This window comes from Coturnix japonica, chromosome 8, assembly GCF_054131305.1.
Source record: "Coturnix japonica strain WE chromosome 8, WE-NBRP24, whole genome shotgun sequence".
NCBI lineage: Eukaryota > Metazoa > Chordata > Aves > Galliformes > Phasianidae > Coturnix > Coturnix japonica.
Window position 1 is genome coordinate 29,950,078 of NC_140670.1, and position 6,790 is coordinate 29,956,867.

Sequence of the window (6,790 nt, forward strand, 5' to 3'; positions counted from 1 at the left end):
TATCATTTACAAAATAGCATCTTTAGTCAGGATGTGTCCAGATATCCTGTACCTGTTTTCTGGTAAAGCTCAGCTGCAACATGGGGACTATTTAGGTGTCTTTAGTCAAAGCTGTGGCTGAGCAGCAAATGAGGACTAAGCTCCAATGAGCTGGAGAGCAGGTCTGACTGCTCAAAGTTGGGTGTATCACTTTTCTAGAGCTATTCATAACCTCGGAATGATAACAAACTCATAGAATGGTATAATAAAGCCATCCTTAGGAACTGCCAAGCAAAGGATCTGGTGCACAAGCTGAGGCGTGGGTGGGCTACCAGCAGCTTGGTTGGGAATAACAGCAGGAAGGACATTCAGCTTCTGTGGGGCATTGGTGTGCACTGGAGCTGTAGAACAGAGGGAATATGGTGAGGAGAATGTTGTATTTAAAACCAGTTCTATACAGTTGTGAAATCCCTCACTGCTGCATAGCTGAAGGAATCCTATTTTTATCCAGGAAATCCTTACATATGTATACAACACAAATAAGTCCTGGTTGCATAATGCATTTCTGTCAGCTGTAAGAATGTGTACTGTGCTTTTTCACCATGAACTGCTGTCCTCTTGTGGTTAAGCTGGAACCACCAGAAACCCAACAACCCAACCTGTGATTGTTAAAGACTGAGATATATTTTAACTTTAAGTTCTAAGGCTTAAATTCTCTCTGTATATACAATTCTGTGAGTATTGGACCAAATCATTTGCCAAAAATTCTTAGTTTTGTAATCACCCAAATAAATGTTGGGCCTTATACCTGGTTTGCCAAATCATTGTCTGAAGCAGGAAAAAGCTAGAATCCTCCTCTGTCTCCAGTCTTTGCATTATTTCCAACCACTGTATGCACGCTGAGCAATTTGCTGCACTTTTGAGGTTTATATGGAACCTTGCAATGCTGAGAGAGAATAGATTTACTAAGAAGGTGCAAAAGAACAATTCATCATCATCTTGATTTTTCTCCCTTCCGAACGGTGTATTAGCAGCCCAGGCAGGTTAGTTTCCCCCTTTGGAAGGAATCACTCTTGCTATTTTTGCTCTGTTAGTTTGTTCAAGGCCCCAGGGAGCAACAGGTCCAGAATCCAGAGCTCATATTGCAATGGTGATGATGTGTTTTGCAGTAGCACAGTGGAAAATCTCTGCATCAGAGGTGTTAATCTGATCTGTCAGTATTGGTGTCCCACACCTCAGCCCCGGTGCAGGAAATTAAAGGATGAGATCTGCAAGAGAACTATTTCATAATGCTTTAAACAAATGAACTTCTTAACATTTCATGATCTGTGTGAGATTGTTTTGTTGGTAGCAATACTGCCTGTGGTGCTGAGATTGTGGCACACATCCATTGCAGCCCAGCAATGTGCACAGAAGTCGGTTGCTTGAGCTTTGCTGTTACTGGGTAAATTACTCCATCACCCTCCATTTTCATTTGGATTAAGTTTTAGGGACACAGCTGGCCCAAACATGGTACTGTAGTAGCTTTATAAGGGAAAACTGCCTGCTTCTCCCAGGAACTGTGATAGAATCACAGAATAATCATTAAGGTTGGAAAAGATCTCTAGGACTCCCAAACCCAACCCACCCCCACTGCCCCTTTGCCTCACTGCTACATCTCTACAGCTCTGAAACACCTCCATGGATGGTGACTCCACCACTCCCTGGGCAGCCTGTGCTGATACTTTTCACTTCCCCTTCTCTCTTTTTCCTAACATCTAACCTGAATGCAGGAACCTACCCTGCACAACCAGAAGCACTTCACTGATGTGGGCAAAAATTGAGCAACCTCCTCCACTCCTTCTACCCTTCCCTCCATCCCCCAGCTTGGTTTGGTTTCTGTCTTCTCTTTATGCCTTTTTTCTGGATATTTTCATTTGCTTTACTGTCTCCTGGACACCCTCCAACCCATGAGGGGCAGAAGCGGGCCTCCAGCCTCATATCAGCAGGCTACAGCTCTCATGGGAGCACGAGAGCATGTCTGAGGAGAAATAAATGCAATCTGTGCTCAGCAAGAGGCTGTGGCAGAGCTTCACACTAATGCCTTCTGTTAATTTCAGAGTCCCCTCAAGAGAAAAAAGGCATATAAAAAGGAAGCTGAAATTCCTCAAGGATAACGGTAATGTACCCTATCCACAAATTACCAGCAGACCTTTACAGTAGCTTATCGCCTATAAAAAGCTTCAGAGTAGTCATTACAGCCATTGAGCTGATGGTAGTTTTATGACTTTTACTCACCATAAGGCGATGCAGCGGTCACCTGATGCAAAACCGCTTTGGAGGGGCTGGCACCTGCGGGGCCCCTGTGCCTGCGGTGTCACCTCCCGGTCACAAAGCACGAGGGGGAAATGGAGCTGTTAAAGTTCCCAGCTTGTGTGCAGAGAGCTGTGAGGGGCTGCCAGAAAGCTGCAATAGCCCAGGTGGGTAAGCTGTGTCCCAAAAATGTCTGGGATGAACTGTCCTTCTCTGCATCTTGTGGGCTCTTGTAGAGCCTGCAGAGCAACAGGCTCTACAACTTATTTGCTCAGGACACTGGCACTTAATGTGTTCCATGTTGCATCGAGACTCAGCATGGGAGGTCTTCCTGTAGTGAGTAGTTGAGATTTAGTGTATTGGGCATAATGAGGCTTTGGGGAGCTAGCTGATGTGTCTCCCTTTCTCCTCACTCTTCATTTGGAAGGAGATGAGGAAAATGGAACGCTTCAGGTAATCTGTAGCACACAGGTTAGATACAGTCAGCCATCTGCACGTATTATTGCTGTTCTATTTGTTATGCAATCAGTGACAATAAAACATGAAATGTAACTGAACAAAAGCTCTATGCCAGAGTACAGATGAGGCTCCTGCCCACATTCTGCAGCGGAATTACTGTATATGCCACTGTTGTTAGATCCCACTTTGTTTCAACTCTAATGCCATAACAAAAATTTGTTTCCGTAAAAACATACATTAAAATGTATGTATGTAAGTGTACACACATAACTTATCTTAGCTCACTTTATTTGCAGTGAGGCCAGGACTTTATCAAAGACTGAAGCAAAACCAAATATTGTAAATAGAAAACAAATCCTGAAGTGTAGTACATGCATAAAATCTTAAGCAAATGTTTACCAACTACACCACCTGGAACAATTAAGGTGCTGCTGTGGAGCAGCACTTTGATTTAAGAGGGTATGGTTTGCAGGTCTATGGTAAGTGCCAAACCTGTGTCATCCAAAGCATGGATGTGCTCCAGTCCCCACCCTTCTAGTGCTCTTGTGAATTAATCTTGTACAAAGAAATAGCTGATGATTTCTACTGAGGGAATGGAAAGGGAAAAGGTAGTGATTAACAACCGTGCTCTCTATACTTATTTTTACTTTATTTCTACTCAAGTGTGTATCAAATGTGGGCCAGATCTTTCACTGCCTAGCAGTGCAGGGAAATGCACACTTCATTAAGGAAAGGAACACAAGTGGTAGTGTTTCATCCATTTCCTGGCTGGATGGATTAGATGTTTATAGAACAGTTAATCCAGTGAATGACTATTAAAAAAATCATTGTTCAGTTATTTTTAGATTCAGGACTCTAAAAGAAGGAAAATCACTTAGATTAGTTTGAAGCCCTCTGGAAATTTGGTCTTCACTCAACCTAACACATGATAGAGGAAAGTAGACCTAAGCAAGACCACAAAAACATTGACAAGACTAATGAAGTCTTTTAACATTTTTGCATTATACTTTATATTTTTATATGAGCCTAAGTGATAGACATAGAAAGGAGAAAATACATACACATATGATGAATTCATATCACTCAAATCTTTCAATTAATTGCTGGGTAAGTGTCATTTATGTCATATTGTCAACAGACTTGTTATTGAGAAATCTGTGTTAGGAATGTAATGTATTTGTAATCTGTTGCTTTTTTGTTTCTCAGGGAGTACCCAGGAATTATTTTTGGCTGTTGAAATACTTGTATGTAGCTGGCACCTTGAACATTAAGGTATATTTGACAGTCTAATGTGGACATAGTATTTATATCATATTGCTTATTCCACGTCCTCTAACCAGGTGTTCAACATAAAATGCCTTTCTTAATGCAGGATCTCAGTGCTTCCTCCTTGAGAAGAAACTAACAGTAGAAAATCATGGTGCTAAAAGATTTTTTGGTTAGAAAAAAAAAAAGTCTTAATTAAACCTTATTTGAATTCAAGAGAATGTTTGTGTCCTTTGGGGTTGTTATTCAGTTCTGTTCCATCATATTCCTCAGAGTGGATTAGATTTTCTAGCTGATGGCAGTATGTTTTTTTTTAAGAAAACAAATGTGTTCAGTGCATCCTCTCTGGAAAGCTTGCTTGGTCTAAATATCGATTGGGTTTTACTACCAGCCAAGGTCAGAAACTGAAGAGGTTCTTGCTGCAGGAAGCTGTATATTAATCTCAATATCAACGAAAGTACCTAAACTGTTATTGGAATTTGATGATCAATTACAGCTTTGAAAAGTACTTAGTATGACATTTGTCGAGCTTCCATATTTTGTGTTATGCTGTCACACCTGGTAGTTCAATAACTGGAAAAATACCAGCAAAGGACCTCTTCAGCTCTTTGTGCAGATGATATCTGCTTTATAATTCCTTTTTCTTGCTGAGATCTGCATTAATGGGCATTCCACACCATTAAAAGGCTTTTTTGCTGCCGCCCTTACATTAATTCAAGAATGTATCTCTGTTGCTCATGTTTAGGCAGACAGAGAACACAAAACCTTCTTCCCGATGAATATTTCTTAAGTTCTGACCCTGAAACCTTTACCTTTGGAAATGCCATCATTAAATTCAAGCACACTTCCTCTGTCTGCTTTCTTGAAATAAACACTTGTGCAGGGTCTCTAGGCACGTGGACTCACACCACATCACATAGGAGTACAGTTGCACAACTGGGCTGAGTAAGGGGCTGTTTCCCCTGGTGCCTGCTCTCCTTATATGGGGAGAGTGCACTTTATATATTCACAGATACATTTTTTCCCCCCTCTTTTGCATTAAAACGGTGTTGTAGAAGTAAGATCATCAAAGGCTATAAATATGACACGATCCTCTTAAAACTTTTAAATATTTACAAGTCCATTTCCTTCCTCGCTTGCTTCCCAAGATAGAGTCTCATTAAATTAAACCAACTTTCAGAAAAACTTTCCAGCAATCACACCAGCATATAATATCCAAAAGTTGTCAGAGGGCAAGGCCTGGGCCATCATAAGGATTTATATTCATTTGGGGAAAAATTTCACATCAAATCTGAAAAGAACACCACAACAAAAGAGCAGCTCTCAACACTCTCTTAAATTAACTCTTTTCTTTGCTTTGGCCACTCTTTATTAAAAGGCAAGTGCATCCTGAATCTCTCTATTTAGCAGAGCTGCAAACCTGGTCCTCACTCCCTGATTTTTCTTTTTGCTTGTTTACACTGGTCTAACATTTCTCTGTTGGTTTTCTTTTCTAGGAAAGGCAGCCGTTCTCCAAAAACACAGAAGATTTGCTTGTTCTAAGCATCAGTTGTGACAACATCATTAGAAAATCAGCATCATTACAACCACAAGGACCTTTTCCACGTGAGAATGCGTAAAACATTAGAAGTGAACTTCTGTCTCCTGACATGTGTTGCACCCTCCAAATGAGCTGGAAAGAAAGTAGGGGTTTATCAGGCATCAAGTTCAGCCATCCAAATATCGCAATCCTCATTTTTGTTGCTAGTCGTATGCAATTTTGAAATGGTTTGTAAATTTAATTGTCAGTGTATGGAGTGTGCATAGGCCATGCAAAAGCAACAGCACTGCCTAGGATTAGCAGCTGTATTTCTTAGGCAAGTAGGTCTAACCTGCTTTGTTGGAAGCAAAATTGACCCTGTGCTGTTTTAGCGAGGTGGCAGACAGATAGGGTGACACTTGGTGCTGTGAACACTCAGAAATGGTAGCACTTCTGGGTCATCAGTCGCTCCACTATAAAGCTGGAGCAAAGTTATCTGCTTATATTGCCTGTTGTTATTACTTCTAATGGCCAGGAGATGAAAACATAGGATCTCCTTCCTTTTTACTGCACTAATGTTATGAATGATGGTAATTGTGTTGGTTTTTTTTGTTTGTTAGTTTGGTTTTTTCAGGCTGATGAGAATCAGCATTTATTTTGGAATTTTTGCTATTGATGGTCAGTACTTAAGTTAGGCATCACTATAAATCAAGACTTAGAACATATCTTGTCCCAGTGTGCGCTATTACTCCTTGTGTGTTACAACTTACCTGAATGATTGGATGCCATATTAAACTACTATATTACGCTATAGTCTATGTCTGACTTTCAGAGGATCTTGAGTGGTACAGGTAGATCACTTTAATCTACTTTTACTCCGCTATTTGTGTAGCGTTTGTTAGATATGGACAGCAGTTTGAGGTTGTAAGGTCTAATTGGAAGGCAAAAATGCAGTCAAACGTGCTGTCTGCTATTACTATGTGATATTCACGATTAATGCAAAGCAATCTTCACTTTCTTTTCCTGTGCTGCTTTTTAAAGTCAATTATATCATCAACAAACAAAGCAACAAAGCTGATGTTTCAGTCATCTGCTGCTGAGACAACATGCAGCTGACTCCCCATAGGCAATAATGAGCATGACTTGTACAGTAGTAAACTACTTGCCAACAAAAAGCAAAAATTGTTTTAAGTGAGATTTTTCAGCTAGAAGATATTTTAAAAGAATTAATAGCAGTGGCCATGTACTAATATGTAGTTAATTACATCAACTTTG

The 6,790-nt window shown here is 40.4% G+C and overlaps 1 long non-coding RNA gene across 1 annotated transcript; it reads left to right on the forward strand.

Moving 5' to 3' along the window:
* The first annotated feature begins 2,075 nt into the window (after positions 1-2,075).
* LOC107316228 (uncharacterized) lies at positions 2,076-6,328 on the forward strand. The gene is made up of 3 exons (XR_001556242.2): positions 2,076-2,137; positions 3,937-4,002; positions 5,493-6,328. It is a non-coding gene; the product is annotated as an uncharacterized LOC107316228 (long non-coding RNA).
* The last annotated feature ends 462 nt before the right edge of the window (positions 6,329-6,790 follow it).